Below are 24,030 nucleotides of genomic sequence, written 5' to 3'. Positions count from 1 at the left end.
AGATAAGATTAGAGTTAAGTTAGAATTAGTCTAGGTCAGGTTAACCAAGGAAAAAAAACGGCACGATTTTGGAACTACGTTATCCTGTTAATTACGTTTCATTAGGTTAGCTTACTAAAAAAAAAAATGCAATATCATGACGTCTTCTGATACGTAAAAAAAGAAAAAACTCATCTCATATTGAGCCAAATCAGTTCCAGTAAAGTTCTAGGAAGATTGCTATGGTAAAAATAGGCGTAGAGAGGTGTTAGCCATCTCATCGTGTCAAAGTTAAGACTAGCAGGTTTTTTTGTTACCTAAGCAGGTTGGTGTTTTCAGCAAGCTTAGTCGTGTTAAAGTGAAGCTTAGTTCGATATTTGTCAGTTAAGCCATATATGTAAGGTAAAGCTACATTATTTTCATCAAAGATGTCAAGTTAGAATTGAGCTTATTTCGGTGTTTATTTTTATGAAGTCTCTTGGGTAATCCACTGATTAAGTCTTGTCAGAGTGAAGCATGTTGTCTGTGTTGGATGGATTATTTAACATCTGTATAAGTTAGTAATCTAACTGATAAGATTTGTTGTCTGATAATGGACGCTGATTTTAGATAACTTGTACCTTCTGAACTCGTTGTCAAGATAAAATCTCCATTTTCGATTGAATTTTCGTTGGAGACTTTTAAGCTTTGAACAATATTTACTAGGGAATATACTTGGAAACTAACTATTCCGCAAATGACCGGAGGCTTACGTATAGAAAGGAAGATGGGTAGAGCGGGTGAATTATACCTGCACCTGTGCTCACTAGCAACACTTCACTGTGCTAGAAAAAAATTAATGGGTCGGAACGAATGGTGAATGATATGTGAATGGTGCAGGTGTCAACAACAAGGCTTCTTCTGCTCGTTGGCACCGGCACCTCACTCGTCAGTCATGCAGTATCCTTGAAACTCACAGGCTCACTGTTATCATGGCTACCGCTCTGGTTCTCGTAACAAGCACGACCACTTCGGGGAAGCGTTGTTTAGGTAATGAAGTGGCGTTTAATCTAATCATGCTGTCTGTGTTAGTTGTCCTCTCTGTGTTAGTAACTTGTCCTCTCTTAGATGTATATCATTCGTTGTTTCACTTTTGCACTCTCTGAATATGTCAGTGGAGCTATGTACAGTAGATGAGTTCTACACTTGTAGGCTATTTTTTTTTCTTTGTTACTGTAACTCATTTCCTTGGGCTTAGGTATATACACACTGGGGAGACGGGTCTCCACGAGTGTTAAACTCTTCCCGTACTACGCGAAGAGGTCGTTACATTCATACACACGTGTGTCTCCGCGATGTAGTGATTAGTGTCACGCTAACCAGGAGACACCACAAGCCCACCTGGGGTCAGGCCTGCGTTGGTTCGAATCCTCGGCGCGGCGGCGGCCCACACCCAGCCTAGATGTTCATCCTCTTCTCGGGGTTGGTCGATAAGTGGGTACGTGTGTATATACACATTTGAGTAAAGACAAGGTACATAAACTGTAAACAGGGTTGAGAGAGGGCAACGTGAGTTTAAAACTTTTCGTAACCCTTAAATAGTAATCACACACACACACACACACACACACACACACACACACATATATATATATATATATATATATATATATATATATATATATATATATATATATATATATATATGCTCCCTGGAATGGAGTTGAAACGGACTGTGATTGCTGCTCTGGCGCTGCTGTCGGTGAGTTGTGCCTATCCGTTAAAAGTGATGAAATTTGTTAGGATTTCTTCGTGCCTTTACTTACTCGAGTGTGGGTGTGTATGGTGTAGGTGGCGGCGCTGCTCATGCTCTGGTGTGTTCTGTCTTGTCGAATAAGACCATGAAAAGTTAATGCCCTAACCGCGTTGAGTAAATAAACCTGTCGGGCGTGTGTGATGTGGTGGGGGCAGGTGTGTGTGTGTGCTGCCTGGCTGCTTGCTTGCTTGCTTGCCTCCCACCGCCTGCCCGCCTTACCTCCACTAACCTGGTGGCCCACTCAAGCATTCCTGGAGTATGGCAAGATATCGTGACCGAAATATCCATCACCTTTGCCACGCGACGTCTCATGATTATGTACACGTTTGGTGTAATCACCCGAATTAGGTGCACTTTATATCCCAACTAAATTAATTACATTTTTAAGACCAGGGTTTACAAGATTATAAATACCTTAGGATGTGGTAAAGGCTTCATTTTCGACATCGGGAAGGTGAGGGGTTTCAGACTTACAGTGACTCTGTGTACCTCTCTTGAAATATAAGTGGCGTTATTGACCTGATGTTTGAGATAGGCAGTAACCAGTCTTGATGCGCCTTTTACTTGCGTGATTTCTAGGGGTTCGTCTGAACTCGTGCTGCTGTTGCTTTTATGAAACTCTTACTGGCTGGCTTTTTTGTTCGTGTATTTAATGCGTCAGGATGAACGACGAACGATACCGAAGAACGTGTTTGTGTCCATTGACTGATGTGTATTACACTCTTTATCTGTGGAGATGGGATCCGTGTTCAGGTCATTATCTGCCAGTTGGGTTTTTCTGGCTTTCCCGTCAAGTGTGTTCTGGTAGGTAACGCCTAGTCCTGTGACAATTTGAAACACCCTAAGACATTAACCCACACACCTCCGTGTGGCTGAGTGTGGCCGGACGCCCCTCCCAGGGTGTGAATCCGACCCATTGGTGTATAAACATCTGTCTTTCCGTCGATACACGTGTCTCACAATCAGGGTTGTGGTAGATTAAAGTCCATGTCACCCACATTCCATCTGAGGTTGGGGCATATCAGACAGACAGCCCGCTGGTGAGAGAGAGGACTGGTGTAATGAAAGAAACTGCTCGGCCATGATCATTAGTATTCTTTTTTATGCAAACGCGAATAACGAAACATAAAGGTTTTGTGCATTGTTTATATTAGTAAGGAATGAAGTGCTGTTGGCAAGAATATATTTATGCAGTGAACATTTGTATTTAGTTTTCTTTTATTATTATGATTATTATCATTATTATTATTATTATTATTATTATTATTATTATTTTGACAATAAGCATATGAAGTTGGTGAATCACTCGTGCCCTTTGGGTAAGATGTTTTGGTGGCAAGCAAAACCCATTCAGAGAATCTTATGTTGTTCTTCCTCCTGTTTTTTTAGAATTGTTCTTAAGTTGATTTGATAATAATAATAATAATAATAATAATAATGATAATAATAATAATAATAATAATAATAATTATTATTATTATTATTATTATTATTATTATCATTATTATTATATTGTTTGTTGAAGAGGAATGCATAGAGATTGTCTCCACTTGTTGTAATCATTTGTACTTTACATATTTCGAACCTTTTCCTCAAGGGCGATTTTTTTTTTCTTTTTTAAGACTCCATACGAGAAGTTTTCATCGAGCCTAGGCTTAAGTGATACATATGAATGGACCAAAGCAATAAAGAAATAAGGAGAGAAAAAGTTTGGAATATATATTTTTTGAGGAAATGTTAATACCTCCCTTTTATTGTTAGGTGGTGAGTGTTAGGAATGACATGGAAAGGGAAAGGATGGCAAAGGAACCCCTACATCAAAACGGCTCATCGTAAAGTTGTTAGTGGCCATGTATTGTTAAGTAGGCTGCCACTGGAAACGTTACTTTCGTGCTTTCCTTAGCTCTGTAGTTTGCCTAGCACCCAAACGCGCTTAAAAATGCCCTCAGCATTGCTAATATTGTCTAGGTTTTAAGAAATTCTCTATTAATGTAATTCAAAGAACGTATAATTGATGATGTAAAGCTCTTATGTTTTCTTAGAACATTTCATATTTTGGAAGTTCTAAGAAATTCATATTTGAGAAAATTGCATGTTGAAATTTTAAGAAGTTTATATTTGAACGTTTAGAACAGTGCTTCCCACCCGTTAGGCCTTGCTGAATTTCCTGGTGGAGTTATGGGGGTTGTCATAGGTTCAGTATATGATCACATTGGAATGACCTTGTTTATTGATGATTAGACACCAGTATCTTTTACATGATTATTTTAAAATGTTTATCATGTTTCTGTTTTTAAGACATTATGGTTATGAGGCTTGAAATTAAAATGTTCTCATTGCTCTGGTTGACAAAATAAGAGTAGGGATACAAGTTCTTCGGATGAGCTATTTTGGGCCATCACCGCAAACTTGTTGGGAACCACAAGAATTATTTGTAAATGAACTTCCTGAGAAAACATTATTAAAGCTCAGAAAATCATGCTATATTAGTTAATACTTTCCCCTTTTGAAAACAAAAGTTTGTTTTCCCACAACTCGTAAACGATCGAGGAGCGTTCTCCTTGCCTATTGAAACAGGAAGTGCCCATTCGTAGTAATCTCTCTGGCAGCCAGACAAGATTAAAATGAACCAAGTCTCCAGAAGTTTGCACTGCTGACATGTGTCTGCCCAGGCAGTGTTGGGGGGTTGATTTTTATTTTATTTTTTTTATTTCCCCTACCAAGGAGGCACCTGACTGTAACCATTGCTACGGTTAGACTGGTTGGCGTAATCACCTGCTTGACGATCGCAGGGATTTCTCGAGAGAGTCTGTATGTTACGCGTTCATAATCTTATCTCACATTTTATCCGTCTTTTTCGAGACATAATTGGCCAGTAAAGCCGTATATCTACTCATATCTTAGGTATCTCTTTAGTGGCAATTACGGTGATATGATAACAAGGGCGGCTTGCAGAGAAACTACCTTGAGCTTCTTCATTACGAGGATACAGCCAACCCCGGATTTGATTTATGCCACCATCAGCGGCCGTTTTGTTATACAGCACCCCATGCCCCTCATGTGGGCGGTAGCGCCAAAGAACTGAGGTCAAAGGGTTTTTGTCAGATCTCAGTGAGTAGATAAACATATATATATTTTTTTTTTTTACGAAGTTGGTTCATTATGTAAGCTTACAGTCTTTCATTTATCAAATATACCGACTAATTGCAAAACTTGGATATAATATTAGAATTTTAGGAATTGTTAAGGTTAAAGTATTGTACCATTTCATTACAGGGTATGATTGGACCTGTCCTAAAAGGCTTTATATATATTTTTTCCATAGTCCAAGACGTTGTGTATTAGTATGCGCCCATATTACTGGCTGCAGGCTTTACAAAGTTTATCATAACATATCCAGATACATCAAGACGTCTTCCCAGTAGTTTTTGATAACACCACGGGATGTCCAAAACACCACCAAGTAGTGTTTATTAACATCTTTAGTTAGGCCAAACCGCCAGTAGTACCTAACATCTCTACCTAACAAGCGCAAATACGTAAAGCTTAGCTGTAGTACTGTGGCACCGACAACATCTTATAGTCTACTGATCTTGTTGCTGGGGTTTGGTTGTCTGACCTTTGACATGTCCTTTATACCTATAGGGGTTATACTGGTGTGCTCCTCCGGAATTGCACCGACGTGCTCAAGGGCTTAACAGACGTGCTCAAGGGATGGCTTTACCGATGTGCTTAAGGGCTTTACCGATGTGCTCAAGGGCTTCACAGACGTGTTCAAGGGCGTTAATAACGTGCTCAAGGGATGGCTTTACCACTGTGCTCAAGGGCTTTACCGACACGCTTAAGGGCTTTCCTGACGTGCTTAAGAGCTTTCCTGACGTGCTCAAGGGTTTTACCGACGTGCTCACTGAGTTAAAAATCGTGGTTAATGACATGCTAGTGTCCAGGGTGTGACAGAAGTAGTATGTGCAGGTATGTGGCTGTAGACTGAGAGTGTGTGGGCGTGTGTATGTGGCTGTAGACTAGGTGTACGTGTGTGGAAGGTGGGGGGATGGGGGATGGATGGGGTCGTGTGTGTGTGGCGGAGGGCTGGGAACGGGTGCCAGATGGTGGTGATGGTGGTGCCGGCGGCGGGTGCCAGGGCTCAGTGAGGCCAGCGGGGCCAGTGGTAGTGGTGGGTGCCGTGCCTGCTCCTCTGGGGTGTGTGTGTGTGTGGGCGTCAACCCCTGGGCTGTGTGTGTGTGCGCGCTTGTGGGAACGTCAGAGCGGGCGGCGGCGGGGGATGTAAGTAGCGCGGGCGGACGTTCGCTCTTCACGTCTTTCGCCTGCACCTCGCACCGCGGCTTATCCGTCCGCCCAGCCGATCTAAACCAGTGATCATTAAAAAAAAAAAAAAAAATGTGATGACCAGCTAGACACCCACGTCAGAGCGTTCTCAGAAAATCTATCCTCAGGACCTCTCGTTGTTTGTGCCTCCGTGCCGTTGAACAGCAAGCCAGCGCGCGAAGCAGTGAGAGAGGCCTAATATATATACCCGTGAGAGTAGCTTTACGCTTCGACGGAATTCCTGGTAATACGTCATCTGCCCTACCGAGACCGGCCTGCTGGACTACGACTCAAGAGAGGACTGAAAGTGAATTTTCAGGTGATGTTATGGTCTAGATAGTGTCCGCTTACATTTTAGCTCAAGGGGATATAGTAGTATCAGGCACCAGTGTGGTTCATCTAGTGATTGTATCTGGCACCAGTGTGGTTCATCTAGTGATAGTGTCTGGCACCAGTGTGGTTCATCTAGTGATAGTGTCTGGCACCAGTGTGGTTCATCTAGTGATTGTATCTGGCACCAGTGTGGTTCATCTAGTGATAGTATCATGCACCAGTGTGGTTCATCTAGTGATAGTGTCTGGCACCAGTGTGGTTCATCTAGTGATAGTGTCTGGCACCAGTGTGGTTCATCTAGTGATAGTATCATGCACCAGTGTGGTTCATCTAGTGATAGTGTCTGGCACCAGTGTGGTTCATCTAGTGATTGTATCTGGCACCAGTGTGTTTCATCTAGTGATAGTATCATGCACCAGTGTGGTTCATTTAGTGACTGTATCTGGCACCAGTGTGGTTCATCTAGTGATAGTATCATGCACCAGTGTGGTTCATCTAGTGATAGTATCTGGCACCAGTGTGGTTCATCTAGTGATTGTATTTGGCACCAGTGTGGTTCATCTAGTGATTGTATCATGCACCAGTGTGGTTCATCTAGTGATAGTATCATGCACCAGTGTGGTTCATCTAGTGACTGTATCTGGCACCAGTGTGGTTCATCTAGTGACTGTATCTAGCACCAGTGTGGTTCGTCTAGTGATAGTGTCTTGCACCAGTATGGTTCATCTAGTGACTGTATCTGGCACCACTGTGGTTCGTCTAGTGATAGTGTCTGGCACCAGTGTGGTTCATCTAGTGATTGTATTATGCACCAGTGTGGTTCATCTAGTGATCATGCACCAGTGTGGTTCATCTAGTGTTAGTATCTGGCACCATTGTGGTTCATTTAGTGTTAGTATCTAGCACCAGCGTGGTTCATCAAGTGATAGTATCATGCACCAGTGTGGTTCATCTAGTGATTGTATCATGCACCAGTGTGGTTCATCAAGTGATAGTATCATGCACCAGTGTGGTTCATCTAGTGATTGTATCATGCACCAGTGTGGCTCATCTAGTGATTGTATTTGGCACCAGTGTGGTTCATCTAGTGATAGTATCATGCACCAGTGTGGTTCATCTAGTGACTGTATCTGGCACCAGTGTGGTTCATCTAGTGACTGTATCTAGCACCAGTGTGGTTCATCTAGTGACTGTATCTGGCACCAGTGTGGTTCATCTAGTGATTGTATTATGCACCAGTGTGGTTCATCTAGTGATCATGCACCAGTGTGGTTCATCTAGTGTTAGTATCTGGCACCAGCGTGGTTCATCAAGTGATAGTATCATGCACCAGTGTGGTTCATCTAGTGATTGTATCATGCACCAGTGTGGTTCATCAAGTGATAGTATCATGCACCAGTGTGGTTCATCAAGTGATAGTATCATGCACCAGTGTGGTTCGTCAAGTGATAGTATCATGCACCAGTGTGGTTCATCTAGTGTTAGTATGTAGCACCAGTGTGGTTCATCTGGTGATAGTATGTGGCACCAGTGTGGTTCATCTGGTGATAGTATCATGCACCAGTGTGGTTCATCTAGTGATAGTATCAGGCACCAGTGTGGTTCATCTAGTGTTAGTATCTGGCACCAGTGTGGTTCATCTAGTGATAGTATGTGGCACCAGTGTGGTTCATCTGGTGATAGTATCATGCACCAGTGTGGTTCATCTAGTGATAGTATCTGGCACCAGTGTGGTTCATCTGGTGATAGTATCATGCACCAGTGTGGTTCATCTAGTGTTAGTATCTGGCACCAGTGTGGTTCATCTGGTGATAGTATCTGGCACCAGTGTGGTTCATCTAGTGTTAGTATCTGGCACCAGTGTGGTTCATGTAGTGATAGTATCTGGCACCAGTGTGGTTCATCTAGTGATAGTATCTGGCACTAGTGTGGTTCATCTAGTGATAGTATCTGGCACCAGTGTGGTTCATCTAGAGTTAGTATCTGGCACCAGCGTGGTTCATCAAATGATAGTATCATGCACCAGTGTGGTTCATCTAGTGTTAGTATCTGGCACCAGTGTGGACATCTAGTGATAGTATCTGGCACCAATGTGGTTCATCTAGTGATAGTATCATGCACCAGTGTGGTTCATCTAGTGATAGTGTCTGGCACCAGTGTGGTTCATCTAGTGATAGTATCTGGCACCAGTGTGGTTTATCTAGTGTTAGTATCTGGCACCAGTGTGGACATCTAGTGATAGTATCTGGCACCAGTGTGGTTCATCTAGTGATAGTATCATGCACCAGTGTGGTTCATCTAGTGATAGTGTCTGGCACCAGTGTGGTTCATCTAGTGTTAGTATCAGGTACCAGTGTGGTTCATCTAGTGATAGTGTCTGGCACCAGTGTGGTTCATCTAGTGATAGTGTCTGGCACCAGTGTGGACATCTAGTGATAGTATCTGGCACCAGTGTGGTTCATCTAGTGATAGTATCATGCACCAGTGTGGTTCATCTAGTGATAGTGTCTGGCACCAGTGTGGTTCATCTAGTGTTAGTATCAGGTACCAGTGTGGTTCATCTAGTGTTAGTATCAGGTACCAGTGTGGTTCATCTAGTGATAGTATCATGTACCAGTGTGGTTCATCGAGTGATAGTATCATGTACCAGTGTGGTTCATCTAGTGATGATATCAGGCATCAGTGTGGTTCATCTAGTGATAGTATCAGGCACCAGTGTGGTTCATCTAGTGATAGTATCATGCACCAGTGTGGCTCATCTAGTGATAGTATCTGGCACCAGTGACAGTATGTGGCACCAGTGTGTTTTAGTTCTTGATAGTGTCTAGTCCCAGCGCAGTTTGTTTAGTGATAGTATCTTATCTGGCGCCTGTGTGATTTATTTGTCGACAGTATCTGGCACCAGCGTGGCTGAGACGATGATAGTATCTGGCACCAGCGTGGATGAGATGTTGACAGTATCTGGCACCATCCTGGCTGAGCTGATAGCAGTATCTGGCATCAGAGTGGCTGAGACGATGCCATTATCTGGCACCAGCGTGGCTAAAATGTTGACAGTATCTGGTACCATCATGGCTGAGACGATGATGGTATCTACCACCAGCGTGGCTGAGATGGTGACAGTATGTGGCACCATTGTGCCTGAAATGGTGAGAGAATCTGGCACCAACGTGGCTAAGATGATCAGAGATCTGGCACACACGTGACGGTATCTGACACCAGTGTAACTAAGATGGTGACACTATCTGACACCAGTTTAGCTGAGATGGAGACAGTGTGTGGCACCAACATGGCTAATAGGGTGACTATCTGGCACCATTATAGCTAAGATGATGACAGTATCTGGAATCACCGTAACTTGAGATGGTTCACTCTCTGGCGTGGTTGATATTGTGACAGTATCTTACACCAGCGTGGTTGAGATGGTAGCAGTACCAGATACTAGCGTGGTTGAGATGGTGCCAGCATCTGGCACCAGCGTGGCTGAGGTGGTGACAATGTCTGGCACCAGTGTGGCTTGGATGATACTATATGGGGGCCATTGTGTGTTGGCTGGTTATGGCAGTTGATTCGATAGTGGCACAGTTAGTGATGAAGTCGACGACTGGGATAAAGGTACGATACGTGTTACCACAATCATGAAATGATGGCAAGATTATGGTAACAGGTGGTGATGATATCGGTTGTTGAGGTTTAACCGTTTGAGCACGACAGCGAAATGATGACGTGTGATGATAGCAGTTGTGTGTAGGCTATAGTGGTGTTGAGGCTGTGTTTATGGTGATAGTTGATATTGATAGCATTGACGTGGTGGTAGTAATAGGTTGGTGTTAATGCTGTGATGAAGGCAATAGTGGAGGTGTTGAGGCTTTTGGTTGTAATAGGATAGTATGAGGTTGTGTTGGTGGAGTCAGAGTAAGGGAAAACCTAGGAGTTTTTTGTGGTGGTGGTGTTGTCAGAGTAAGGGAAAGCCTAGGAGTTTGTTGTGGTGGTGTTGTCAGAGTAAGGGAAAGTCTAGGAGTTTGTTGTGGTGGTGTTGTCAGAGAAAGCGAAAGCGTAGGAGTTTGTTGTGGTGGTGTTGTCAGAGTAAGGGAAAGTCTAGGAGTTTGTTGTGGTGGTGTTGCCAGAGTAAGGGAAAGCCTAGTTTGTTTTTGTTGTGTTGTGAGAGTAAGGGAAAGCTTATGAGTTTTTTTTGTGGTGGTGTCAAAGTAATGAAAAGCCAAGGAGTGTTGGAGGCAGCGACGGTGTGTTGCAGCAGCATGATGATAGTGGCCAGTGCTAGGCTACCTGCCCTGCCATTGGTACATCCGGCCGTTGAGAATGAGGATGCACTTCTACATCCTCTCGTCACACGAATTAACTTTTATTATTATTATTATTATTATTATTATTATTATTATTATTAGAGTTGGTATGGAAAAAAAGAGGGTGGAAAGAGAGGATAAAAGTGGTTCGCAAGGCCAGGGCTCAAATGTCTTTCTTTACTTTTGGCTCAGCAAACCACTCTTCTGCCCGTTAACAACACTCTGCCCGTCAATAATACTGCCCCTAACTTTCTGCTCGTCACCATTCACCCTCCAGCAGGTCGCCCGTCAGTATTCCACCCAACATTCCTTCCGTCAACGCTGCACCCGTTAGCTCTTCGCTTGTCAGCACTTCTGGTCCGTTGCTCGTACCACCATTGCTTGTCTTCATACGTACCCTACTGCAGAGCTTCACAGCATTTTGAAACTTACTTTCCACAACCATTGATTGTGTTGGAAATTACCGGTATCATCATGGCAAAAACGGAACGTGTGAGTTAAAGTGCATTTTAGTGTTATTTGATAATTTATGGGAAAGTCAGGTGAAAATATACTGAAAAATCAATAGGAATACATTTTATGACTAACTTAAAGGTTCTGATAGTAATGGAGTGCTTCTGTAATTAATCAGAAATTAACGTGTGGTTGCATTTCACTGATAAACAGTAAATTCTAGGATCAGTGGCTGAAATAGCAACTCAAAGTACTATTTAGAGTGGGGAAAGATAGCTCACTAATGTATATAGAAGAAAAGTTCCGATCATTCGTGATAGCTTTCGTGCTGTTTTGTTCATATTCTATCCTTTAACCAGATGACATGTGTTGCTAACTTTTGAATAATGTTCTTGCAATGTCACACCAGTTGATAAAGAAAATAAAAGTTGCAAGGCAACGTCTTATTTCGAAGTTATGATTATTTTGAAAAAAATCTGGGTCCACTTAGATGCCCTTTGCATCCCACCAGTGGAGAAACAGGGCTCTGTTGAACATGTCGATTGCGCCACGCACACCAGCGTAAATATTAACATGCACCGTGAACCGGGCTCAGCCTGCTCGAGGTTACACCGCGAGTGAAAAGGTTGTATTATTGGGAGCACATTCTCGTCAAAGAACTCTCCAAAGGAGTCTCCACGTCCCTACAACTGAAGTGGCGGAGCCTAGGACTGCAGGAACCTTTTAGAAAGGTCCTGGGTAACACCTGGAGTCTTTCATAGAAATTTGTCTTGGGTAATTGTAAATGAAAAACAATAGATCAGGTATTTGTTGAAAAGTGAATGGTCATTGTGACGTGCATTGTAGATAGTTTCGTAATCTCTCTTATTGAATGATAATGGTTTGCTTAATTTTCACATTAAATAGTGCATAGTAATCTGTTCGCATTTGTATGCACAGGAAATTATGTTAAAGTCGAGATTGCGTGGTTATTTTGAATTATTATATTGGTGCTTCAGGTTCAGGAGTTAATGTAAATATTGGTGCTGTGAACCATTTTGTGAGATAAGCATCAGAGCGGATGGTGTGTCGTGCTGGAGGTGGTAAAGTATCTTAGCTTTGTCTGAGCAAAGATTGTCTTTGCCGTCGGAGTAAGGTTATGTCGAGAGACCCTGACACTTTGTATTGTAGTCGAATACTTTGAGTATTTGAATGGCGTATAAACAAAATCTCTTGAAATTGGTAGTTGGACATGGACAGGCCGTGTTATTTAACAAACAAGTCATACAATATGCTGTCATTATTGTCAAGTTCAGCTTGAATGTTTAGGTCTTTTGAAAAATGTATGCTATATGTTGTAAAACCGATTTTATGATTAGAACTTGAAAAGATATAGAAAAAATGAATACAAGCTTTTGTAAACGTTTTCGTATGACGAAAAATTTCAGTACAGGTGTTTATAAAAGTGCTGAGAATCTTATCATATCTTAGCCTATTTATTATAGTACGTTTTCCCTGTGGTTCTGTATGTTGTTTGGAAATTCAAAAGGGTTCTCAGTATCTCCAGAGCAAGATATTTATCGTAACTTCTACCCCCCCCCCCCCCTGTTCCAGGAAATATTTCAGTTTTCTTGTTTTTGAAAACAGTATGCTGAAGGGTTGAGTTTTGTCATAGTTTACGGAGCAAGTTCAAGATCGTGCTGGTTGACGTAGATGGAGATTTGTGAGTCCCCTCCCAATTGGTATTTAGGGCAAGGCAGGCATAGGCGGGCCCCTTCCCCGCTGGGAGCATGTCCTCTTGGCTTGGCCTTTATGCTGCGGGCCGCACTGCTCTGTGCTTGTGCTCATGTGTTTCACCATCACTTTACTGGCCAGGCGTGATAGGCCCTCAGCCTCACGCATCTGCCAGAGGACACAAGGTAGGAGTGAGAGCCACCCTGGTTTGGCAGTGATTGTCAGGGCAGGACTGAGCCACACTGACCTAGGACGCTAGGCAGGGTTTGGGCCACATCGACCTTGGGAGGTAGGCAAGGTCTGAGGTACATTGACCTGGGAAGTTAGAAATGAAATTAAAGTACAGTTTATTGAAATCAGCAGCCATTCCGCTGAAAATATATAGTTCAGGAATTACACAATGAAGGGGGGAGGGGATCATGATAGTAACTAGTTACCACAAAAAACTTTTAAGATAAAGGAGGGACTTGTTCAAGCACAAGTGAAGTATAATACATAGTACTGGAGGTTTTACAAAACAGATTTTATGGTTTATACTTCAAACATATAGTAGTGGTTATTAAGCATTAACTTACATGAAGTTACATATTTGTTGAATTGCAATGGTATTGTATTGACATGCATTATGTATTTTATTGTAAACATTAAGTGATGTAAAATTGCACAGTTGTTAACTACAGTAGAACTGTGTTGACATGTATGTATTTAATGGCGAACATTAAGAGAAGAATATTTTCACAGTGGTTGCGATACCGTAATATAGTAGTTGTCATACACATATGAATGGGAAAACTAAGCCGTTTGCTTGCTTAGCAGTGCACCTTTTTTTATAGATTACATATGACATTCACAACAGTACTACAGGACATTTCTTGCATTTTTACTGGCACTGGTTTGTACAAGGTGATTGTGGCGACGGATAAAACTAAGCTGTTTGCTTGCTTAACAGTGCACTTTTTCATAGATTACTTATGACAATCACAATAGTACTACAGGACAATTCTTGCATTTTTACTGGCACTGTTTCGTACAAGGTGATTATGGTGACGGATGTCGGTCAGTGGAGGCTAGTATTAGTGGTACGGTGCAGATGCTGATGTCTGCCACGATCATGGTGTCGCTGGGTCGCACCTTCATCGGTCGGAGAGCTGAAGAATATGTTTGTACATAGGCTGCTCGAGAGACTCTCCTTTGTTACTGGTTCACTTGTTCACTGGTAAAGGTATTTGCGTATCTCGCTCACAGTCAGATTTATTAGAGGTGGACACTCCTGTGTGAAGACGGTAAGTCCAATAAGGCGTAACCCTGTTATGGAGCCGAGAAAGAGTTCAGGTCGACCGTCCGAGAGCACCATTTACACGTAAACCTATCCAGAGAGTTGGATTAGGGGTGCTAGGTAGGACTAGGGTCCACACACTGGTTTTGGCCGGTCTCTGGGAACACAACACTGCGTACAGTATACAAAATGCATATAAAAGATTGATGTTAGGTGGCTGTGCTAGGTTATTAGTTTGTTAGTGGCGATACAGAGAACGTGGTAGGATAAACATACAGCTAGTAGTACATTAGTAAGTGAGTAGAGGCTCTGATTTTGTGTGGCAGAAGGGATAGTGGAGGGAAAACTGTTGTCTACTGATTGGAAATTATTATTATGAAGTAGGTTGACTTTCAGGGAGAACGATTTGTTTTGATGTGATGAATGAAACCTTGTTGAAAATGAAGGCTGTGAATATTTTTAGTTGTTTATGATAATGATAAAGATAAGTTAGTAAACGTATTTGTAGCATCTCCATGAAGGTAGCCTCTGAATGTGTTGTATTGTTTAAGACTATCAGCAATCATATCGTTAACAGGTGTATGAGGATAGATTTTGGAATTAAAAGTGTGGCAATGAAAATTAATCTCTCTCTCTCTCTCTCTCTCTCTCTCTCTCTCTCTCTCTCTCTCTCTCTCTCTCTCTCTCTCTCTCTCTCTCTCTCTCATATATATATATATATATATATATATATATATATATATATATATATATATATATATATATGTGTGTGTGTGTGTGTGGCGAGGTGGCGATGGGAATGAATAAAGGCAGACAGTGTGAATTGTGTGCATGGGTATATATGTATGTGTCTGTGTGTGTATATATATGTGTACATTGAGATGTATAGGTATGTATATTTGCGTGTGTGGACGTGTATGTATATACATTGTGTATGGAGGTGGGTTGAGCCATTTCTTTCGTCTGTTTCCTTGCGCTACCTCGCAAACGCGGGAGACAGCGACAAAGCAAAAAAAAAGAAAAAAAAAAAAAATATATATATATATATATATATATATATATATATATATATATATGTATATATATATATATATATATATATATATATATATATATATATATATATATATATATATATATATATATATATAGGTAGTGTACAGTAAATGTTTGCCCAGGAATATCTGACAGAACATGACACATTATCCTCCAATTGCGCTTCAAGGTTCGTCTTGTTGAAATATAGAACTTTAAGTTTTAGATTTGTCGCACTGGTACATGAATTAGGTCACTGGCTTATACCTGGTAACATGGGTCCAATGGGCGGGGGAACTGATGTTTCAGGTGCCGCAGGTGGAAGAGCTTCAAATGATGGGTATCTAGCATCTTTTGCTAAGATTTTTACACTGTGATACCATGGGAGTCTAGCACCTTAGTGTAAGCTTCCGATACTATGATATCGTTTGTTTCTAACACGTTAGGGTAGGGTTTTTATACAGAGATATCGTGGGTGTTTAGCATGTTGGCCTAAGCTTATTATACTGTGATATCGTGAGTATCTAACATGTTATGCTAGGCTTGTAATAATGTGGTATTGTGGGTGGCTATAACGCGTTTGTTTAGGCTTCATATACTGTGATATCGTGGGCTTATAACACGTTTAGCTAGGCTTCTCATACCGTGATATCGTGAGTGCTTAGCATGTGTAGGTTGGGCTTCTTCCTATACTGTGATACTCTAATGGTAACGATTGTTTCCAAATGCGCGTTTTAACTCTGAAGTCACAAAGATGTGTTCAGAATGTGTACAACATTCCCTGTTTTCAGTTTAATTTTTAACTCGATTAAAAGAGAAGAAATATTGTGTGAGTGGCGTGTAGCGTTGTTAGTGTTTTATAAATCACTGGCAATGGTACAGTGTGCCACACCTCACTTAGTGTCTTTGAAAAGTGGCCAGAAAAGCACAAGATGTCATCCCCTTCGGGAGGTAAATTGAAGAAAATTTTAGTTTCTCTTACAGTATGGAAATTGAAGATAAAGTTGGTATCACCAGATATTTGTGGCATTCTGGAGTGATGGAGAATATTAGATGGTGTTTACGAGTGTGACAGTGAAGCTGTGTTTCAGTGTTAGGAGAAGCATGTTGGGCCAAGGTCTGTGACGCACTCAGACTCCTCCTCAGTCGCAGATGTGACTCTCGACCAGAAACGCATAAAAGAAAGACTAATTTAGTTGACGCCCTGTTACCCTGCCCACACTCGTCCTGCTGCCAAGAGGTCAGCGGGCGACCGTGGTAAGTACGCACTTTGGGGCCACCCAGGACCAATGTATAATTCCATGGTTTACTGTGGATACGCTTGGCTGTGTTTCATGGTTGCCACGAAGAACAGGGTTTTTATGTTTTCTTTGGCTACCTGGTCCTTCCGTTGGGATCTGGAGTGATATAAAGCTACCCAAAGCACAAACAAGACAGTTCTTATTAAGGATCCGGTTCGGTGATGCTTTTGAGGATTAGTAAGGACTACCGACAACAACAAACCTTTGGGTACTTTAGAGGTTTTGTATGACATTAGAGATCAGAAGCACAGAGTTTAGTGTGGAGAGATAAGAAAAGCTAATAAATATTTTTTTTTTTTCAAAATTGTAACATGCTTGGAAACCAAAAGAGAAACGAAAACTAGCAGCGACTGGTTGACGGTGAAGATATAAAAAAAAAAAAGCAGGTGGAATTCGTTGCTTTGGTTGGACTTGGTTCCCAGACAGAAGACGAAAAATAGTTTTATGTGTGAGATGGTCACGTGTGGGTCCCGCGCTTTCTGGTCAGTACATTGCCGTCCAACCTCAGCTGGAGGTTTACACCACCACCACCACCTGTTGATGAGGAATTGTCGGAATATAATTTTAGGGAGATCATTAAGGAAGTATACAACACGCAGACGACAACCATGTGATAATTTACGGTCATTTAATCATTATCCTTTTAAGAAGCAACAGTTTAATTGAATCATGTTTAAGATAAGTATAATCTATTTTAGATGAGGCTCTTCATACCCGGTAGCCAAGTGTGTATCACAGAGACAGGAGCCATAAACCAAAATGATAAACTTGATAATGGATCTTAGGGGGAAGCATTTCGTCTGGTCTTGAAGCTTTGTATTGGACAGCGCGTGTTCATCTTGACTCCTTATCTATGGTGGAAGTCACATTCGTTTCCACACATTTTGTTGGATATTATGATCGTGTTTTACTAGTTTATTATCGGAGTGGGTTTGGCTGCTTCCTTATCACAACTCGAAATTTTGACAGCAGGATGTGTTTATTTTCCTTGTGATTTCCACATCACGGAGGTATTCATTTATCACAGCCATGTGTACAAATAAAAAGCAGTATAGATTTTTTTTTTTTAAGATCGGTTAACATTGCGCGTGGATATCAGCTTCTCGAACCGTTATGTAGGGTATGGATATCAAAGTTATATCGATGACATTGCATGAGATAGGAGAGTACTGCTTTCACAATAAACTCTGATTTGTTCGGGTGATCTCGTGTAGGGCACACTCCAGCTCCTCCAGTGTCGTTCCAGGGGGCCACAAAGAGGTTTTGCACTCGATCATCTGTTACTTTTGGTATACGTTGATTTTCTTTGCATCTGCCCAGACATCAGCTCGTGTACCAAGAACCTGCTGAATTCTTTCCATGACTGTCGGCTCGAACCCTTGATATCCGTATGTTAGAGGGTCATGTCATCCACCAGCCGCTTTGCCTTAAATTGTTTATCTAGAGTTAGCTGTAAAGGCTCGCCTATCAAACTTGGATAAGTCTCCCGTAGACAGGTCTGCAGGAGAGATATTATGGAGGTTAACGTAGTTGCTCGATCTGATTGGGTGAAATCCCGTATGCTCTGTCTCGGTATAAAGAAAAGGATCAGTAGCCGATTCAGGAGTTGCACTTGTGAGAGATCAGTAATTTGAGTCATCTCGATGTTGCTTGTACTCCACAAGGTACTCATGGAAAGTGCCTTTCTTTCACTTTTTGATCAGCGTACAGCACGGGAAATAATTTGGTTAAGGTGGCCTTGGTCACTGGTCTCTATATACATATAGTACAAAAATGGCCTGAGGCTAGCATCATAAACGCCGCGACTTGCATCCCTGTAACAGGAAAAATCCTGAACCTGGTTAAACGTACGTTCTTCATTCTCTAAGGCGTTAGGGAACAAAACGTTCGAGACGCCCATGATACTACAACGCCATCTTCGAAGACGTTCTTCCCTCCCTGAGTTGTTTTCGGATGATGCTGGATTCACATTCATAAAATCAATGTGACAGTTTTAAGAAGATCGTAATTTTGTGTGTACATTCTTTCGTGTCTGAATATGATCCTATCCTGAGCCCGTGGTCCATTAAGTCCCTCAGTGTCTTGGTGTTTGCGTTGATTGCTGCCGTTCCTTTCTTTGTTTCTGTGGCTGGCTTCGCTCCAGGTGCGTAGGCAGGGTTACTAATCATGGCCTCATGGACTACCGGCACCTTATCACCCATCATAAATATCACATCGGCACACAGTGAAGAGGAGTTATTTTAGTGACGCCACCACACTGGTTACATCTGCATGAAAGGAAGGATCATATTAAGCAAGAGTGAATGTACAATGCCGGAAAACCATTTGAATGAGCTTTTCGTACTGAAACGTGGTTGGACACACACACACACACACACACACACACACACAAGAAAAAAGAGTGGGAAAAAAGTGATGAAAAGTATTTCCTTAGTCTGACTCTACGAAATATTTTTCACAAAAACGCGTCTTTTCAGAAAAATAATTTGTCACATTGTATTACTCTTTTGATAATTTTCTCACACCTTAAGGATATTAGTAAAGATAGTAGATAATGCAATAACCTTGATTAATAACTGCAATTTTTTTTTTCATTCTCGAAAAATTGAATATCTACGCGGTATCTTGAACCAGTTCTCAACTTTATTATTTCTACACTTCTAGGTTTCAAGTAAGGTTCGTGAGTTCCCGGTAACATGAAAAATGCACCACACCCATATTACTGTGTCTCGAGCAGTTAAGGATTGGTTTGGTCTCCATGGTTTAATCTGTACATACTATATCATGGTCATTACCCGTATTGGATAATATGGATTTATGAAAGAATATGAATTGACTGTATAGTTTTTGGAGCAATGTGATTTAGAGATGTTGGGAACATACTTGAGGCGAGAGAGCATGATGCAGAATTTGTCAGTGTTGGCACGAGCTGCTCTCGCTTCATTTACAGATGTTGTGGTGTCCTTGGCTGACTATAAATGGTTGTGTGGAAGTGTAAACATCACACCACCTTGTCCTCCACCTGCCTCTACCTGTGCAATCTCTCGCCACATTAATTTAGTCTCTGTCACTTTCTGTGTGAATTGCAGACGCCACGTTTTGGGACACAGTTCTGCAAACAAGTTTGTTAATGGTAAAAAGATACTTTCGTTCCTCCTCGTGTGTGTCAGGATTATGGATGGAGTGGGGCTTTAGTCGCATGGCCTGATGTTGATCTGTGTTCTGCCGTGGCCTGCTGGTTGGTTATGTTCTCAGGGCCAGGTCTCTCAGCAGGCCAACTAGGCCATGGCCTGCGCTGAAGGTGGGACGGCAAATTCTTATAGCTATTAACTTCATAAACATTTTATGGAAGGGAATGTAGTTTGTAAAGCTGGCTTGAAACCCAGCTTTAACGATTTGACATGTTTATGATAAGGTTAGAGTTTAGGTATGGGAGGGATGGCTTTGAAAGAGTGGCTTAAGGGGGTTAAATCCGGACCTGCATGCCATTGTGGACTGGGGTCTTTTCTGCCTGCGTCCACAGATGGAACCCTCAGTATTTCGGTCACTATCACGTTCGCCCGTGTTGCTTGTGTATATGTTCTAGATGTTGATGTTCGTGTTTGAGATAAGGTTTTACTCTTACATTAAGACATGCTCTCTCTCTCTCTCTCTCTCTCTCTCTCTCTCTCTCTCTCTCTCTCTCTCTCTCTCTCTCTCTCTCTCTCTCTCTTCCCCTCACACTCGTGATTTTTACTTGTCTGTAACGGGGAGAGTTTTACACTCGTTTTCGTCTCTTAGCCTTGTATAGATGCACCATGTCTTTATTACACACACACACACACACACACACACACACACACACACACACACACACATACACACACGTATTTATCGACTTGTTCCGAAGGGAGAATGAACACTTTGGTTGGGTGTGAGCTGGTTGGGTGTGGGCCTACCTCAACCCCCAGGGTTCGAACCCATGAGGGCCCAACCCTGGACGGACCCGTGGTGGCTCATGTTCAGTAACGTTGACACTGCACCGCGGAGGTGTGTGTGTGTGTGTGTGTGTGTGTGTGTGTGTGTGTGTGTGTGTGTGTGTGTGTGTTTTGGAGTGGACTCAGTGGACGACGATTGCGACTGGTAATTTAATAGGTGCTTTGTTTTCTGTAGCATGGGTGTCTTCCCCACCAGTACCACCTACCCACTAACACTATTTTCCTAGCAACGCCACCTACCCACCGGCAACACATGTCCAGCATCACCCACCTAGTGGCCCACTTACCGTCAAGCACCACCTGCTCAACCAGTCCACCAACCGCACCTGCACCACCTGTCCATCAGACCCTACGTACCCAACAGCACCTCCTTGGGCACCGAACCAACCTGAACCACCTGTCCCCCAGTCCATAGCCTCAACAATACCACCTGCCCACCAATCCATAACCTCAGCGGTACCACCTATCCGCTAGGCTCACTTACCAACCAGCACCACCTGCTCACCACCGTCATATGCCCACCAGCACTACCTACTCACTAGCATCACTTGTCCAGCACCACCTGTGCACCAGCCCACTTAACAACTTGTATCTCCTTTCCACCTATACCATTTTCCCGCTACCACCACCTGTCCCACCGGCACCTCCTGCCTACCCACACCACCTGCGAGGATAGATTCTATATTTTTTGTAATGCCAGTAAACTGATTGACTGACTGAAATTGAGGGAATAATTTTAGACCACTTATCCATCAGCCAGGGGCTGATAGGGGTCCATAAGCCAGAGAAAGGCAAATTCAGACTAGCTGGCAGTCAAGACTGGCCAGGAAAGCCTGTATCTGGCATGTACACTGCCTCAGGAAGGCAAGAATTCTTCACTTCCATCTTCAAATGAATATGGATTCAGACAAAGGAAGGCGTCAGGATCAAACATTTGGGACTAGATCCTTAAGAAGGAAGCTAGAAAATGAGGGACTAGCAAAGGAAGTAAAACAAATGGGGAATTAAAAGAAATAAATCATATGGAACCATAAGCCTGGGAGATTAGGTGACATTGTTGAGAAACAGGGTCGAAAGCTATGGCAGATGAAGGGTAGAAAGAATCAAGAGAAATCAGATCCCAGACCTTGGAAAACGTCTGTAGGCGGAAGGGGAAGTTTGGATATTGGAATATATAGAGTTCAGTGAGCAAGAGAACAAAATCAAATCGATTGAGGAGATTCAGAAAGTAAGTTACCAGTGGAAAGACCGAGAATTAAAGGAAGAGCAAAGAGGTCAGAAGCGCTTCTTTTCTGGATGCCCTAGTGATTGTGTGACGAAAGGAAGTGTTCATAATACAGTGTAGAGACGTCTGATAGCAGTGGGCGGGGAAGGGAGTCGAGAGCAATTTCTCGGGATGTCAACAGAGTCAGAGCGTGTGAGGAATGATGAAGCCGTGCAACACAGACCAGAGACATAGAAACACCACGACACAGGGAATTAAGCGAAGGTATAGTAAAATTAGTAACCACTGTTAGTGACAGAACAAGGAAGAAAGTATTTGGTCTGTTAAATGAAAGGTTTAGAAAAGTCCAGAGCTTTCAGGATCAGCGAATCTTAACAAGATCTCAAAGAATGCCAAAGATTTGGAGGTTGACGAACCAGAAGTGTTGGTGGCACCAAAACTGGAAAGATAAGTTAAGGAGGATCACGTAAGTCACCGGTGGATATTGGACTGGATGTAGCAGAAAAGTGGACGGCACCAAAATCATAAAGATTTGTAATACAGACGTAAATTGGTGATTTTTGGAGTGCCATATCATATTCCAAACTAAAAGAAAAGGGCGGAGAAAGAAGGAATTGTTATTGTTTGAACGACTACTAAAGGTAATATAAAATACCAAACGCAGTAAATTATAGTTTCAGTTGATTTGGAGTCATCGAGCCAGGAGGTACTTTGGTAGCCTAAGACACTTGAAAACAATACTCAGAAGCTAAACAACGGGGAGAGGAGGGGGGAATATGTGGTAAGAGGACGGAACTGCCCCGACAGTGTGGTTGGGAATGTTAATAAGTGATGGAAACGTCAGACCGAAAGTAATGTGTGGAAATGCATGTAGGTGGACTAGCTGGAACTGGTAAAGCATTGGTATTCACGGATCGTATCAGGGAAGATGCACTTGATGTTGTTGGAGTTGTGGAGACAAAACATATTAAAGAGATAAGATCACAGCCGTTCTCTCGAGAGGGATTACGTGCTAGCAAGGAGGGAAAGAGATGACAAAGGTGGAGGAGGAACTCCGTCATAGTAAGAGACACCTTCAGGAAATGCAAACGGATGACCCATTGGAACAGTGTATAATCGGAAGAGTAATTAGGAAAATGTGCATAGTGGTGCTAACAGTGTATAATCCTCCAAAAAAAAAAACAACATAGTAGTGAACTGGGGCCAATGTACAGTGTTAACAGTGAAGGAACAATGCGGATGTTACTTGAAACTATGGAACGTAATTTTCAGGGACGGTAAAATAGTGATAATGGGAGGTACCCGGTGAAGTCTTCGGGGTTATCAAGCACCTCCACCATTCACACGCACACACACACACATTGGGCCGGGCCTAGGCTGCTGGAATGGGTCGTCGTTGGCCGACCGAACTGTTGGAAGCCGCAACGCTCAGGCCCACACAGCCCCCGCAGTCTGACTGGTCTGGTACACAGTGTTATGACTTGGGTAATACGGATTTTCTTGCTGACTGAGTCATGGAGACACAAGTTGATACGAGTGTATACAGGAAAATTATCTACACCAACACGTCAGTGAGCACACTAGGATCAGAACGAAACGGTACACCATCATTGCTAGATCGTATCTTTTACACATACTTGCATGTTTATTGGAAATGTCATTTTTCATACACCACTTGGAAAAGTGTTGGTGTATAAGTGAGGATGTGAAGAGTGCAACAGTGGAACCTGAGTCGGCGAGGAGATAATATTGTGGTAATTATACAGAACAACAGTTCTTTGTTGATAAAGTGGGAAATTGAGTTCAGTAGTGAGGTGTCAAGGCTTCATGGTTGAAGGAGTAGGAACATGGGTCCCCCTCAGCCTTAAATACAGAGACGAGGATGAAAAGGGTTGTCATTCAGTGAAAGATGTCAAATAGCGAAGGAATTTAGTGAAGTTGTGTTGAGAAGATACAGATGGCATCCCAGCCAGCCAGTCAGCAAGTGAAAGTTGTAAGAGAGCAAGAAACAAATATAACTAGATAAAGAGATATAGAACAAAGAAACTTCGAAAAAGTTGTTTATAAGAGAGCAAGAAACAAACAGAGCTGGATAAAGAGATATAAAACAAAGACACTTCGAAGAGAAAGTTATGGTTAGAGCAGGAGACTCGGAAACAATTTCACAAATTCACTGATGAATTTTCAGCTTGGAAAGCTACTGAGGCTAAGGGCATCAGCAGAGGTCGAAGTGTCGAGGATGGTGTTATGGGTGCCAGGAACTGAACGACAGTTTCAAGAATGTTTCCTCCGTGGAAGATATTATTACATCCA

The 24,030-nt window shown here is 42.4% G+C and overlaps 1 protein-coding gene across 30 annotated transcripts in view; it reads left to right on the top strand.

The window, feature by feature from the left end:
• LOC139756140 (uncharacterized) overlaps positions 1-24,030 on the top strand; it is a 280,133-nt gene that overhangs the window by 38,146 nt on the left and 217,957 nt on the right. Inside the window, exon 1 of one of the 30 annotated variants that reach the window (XM_071675251.1) lies at positions 5,888-6,419. The exons of 26 other annotated variants lie outside the window; for them this stretch is intronic. The gene's annotated coding sequence lies outside the window, so the exon portion shown is untranslated. Of the gene's footprint in view, positions 1-5,887; positions 6,420-11,003; positions 11,230-24,030 lie in introns of those variants that run through there. 3 more of the 30 variants (XM_071675270.1, XM_071675271.1, XM_071675253.1) reach the window with 3 other exon arrangements.

This window comes from Panulirus ornatus, chromosome 20, assembly GCF_036320965.1.
Source record: "Panulirus ornatus isolate Po-2019 chromosome 20, ASM3632096v1, whole genome shotgun sequence".
In the NCBI taxonomy this organism is placed as follows: domain Eukaryota; kingdom Metazoa; phylum Arthropoda; class Malacostraca; order Decapoda; family Palinuridae; genus Panulirus; species Panulirus ornatus.
Note: the sequence above shows the minus strand (reverse complement) of the source record. Positions and strands in the feature narration are given on the sequence as shown.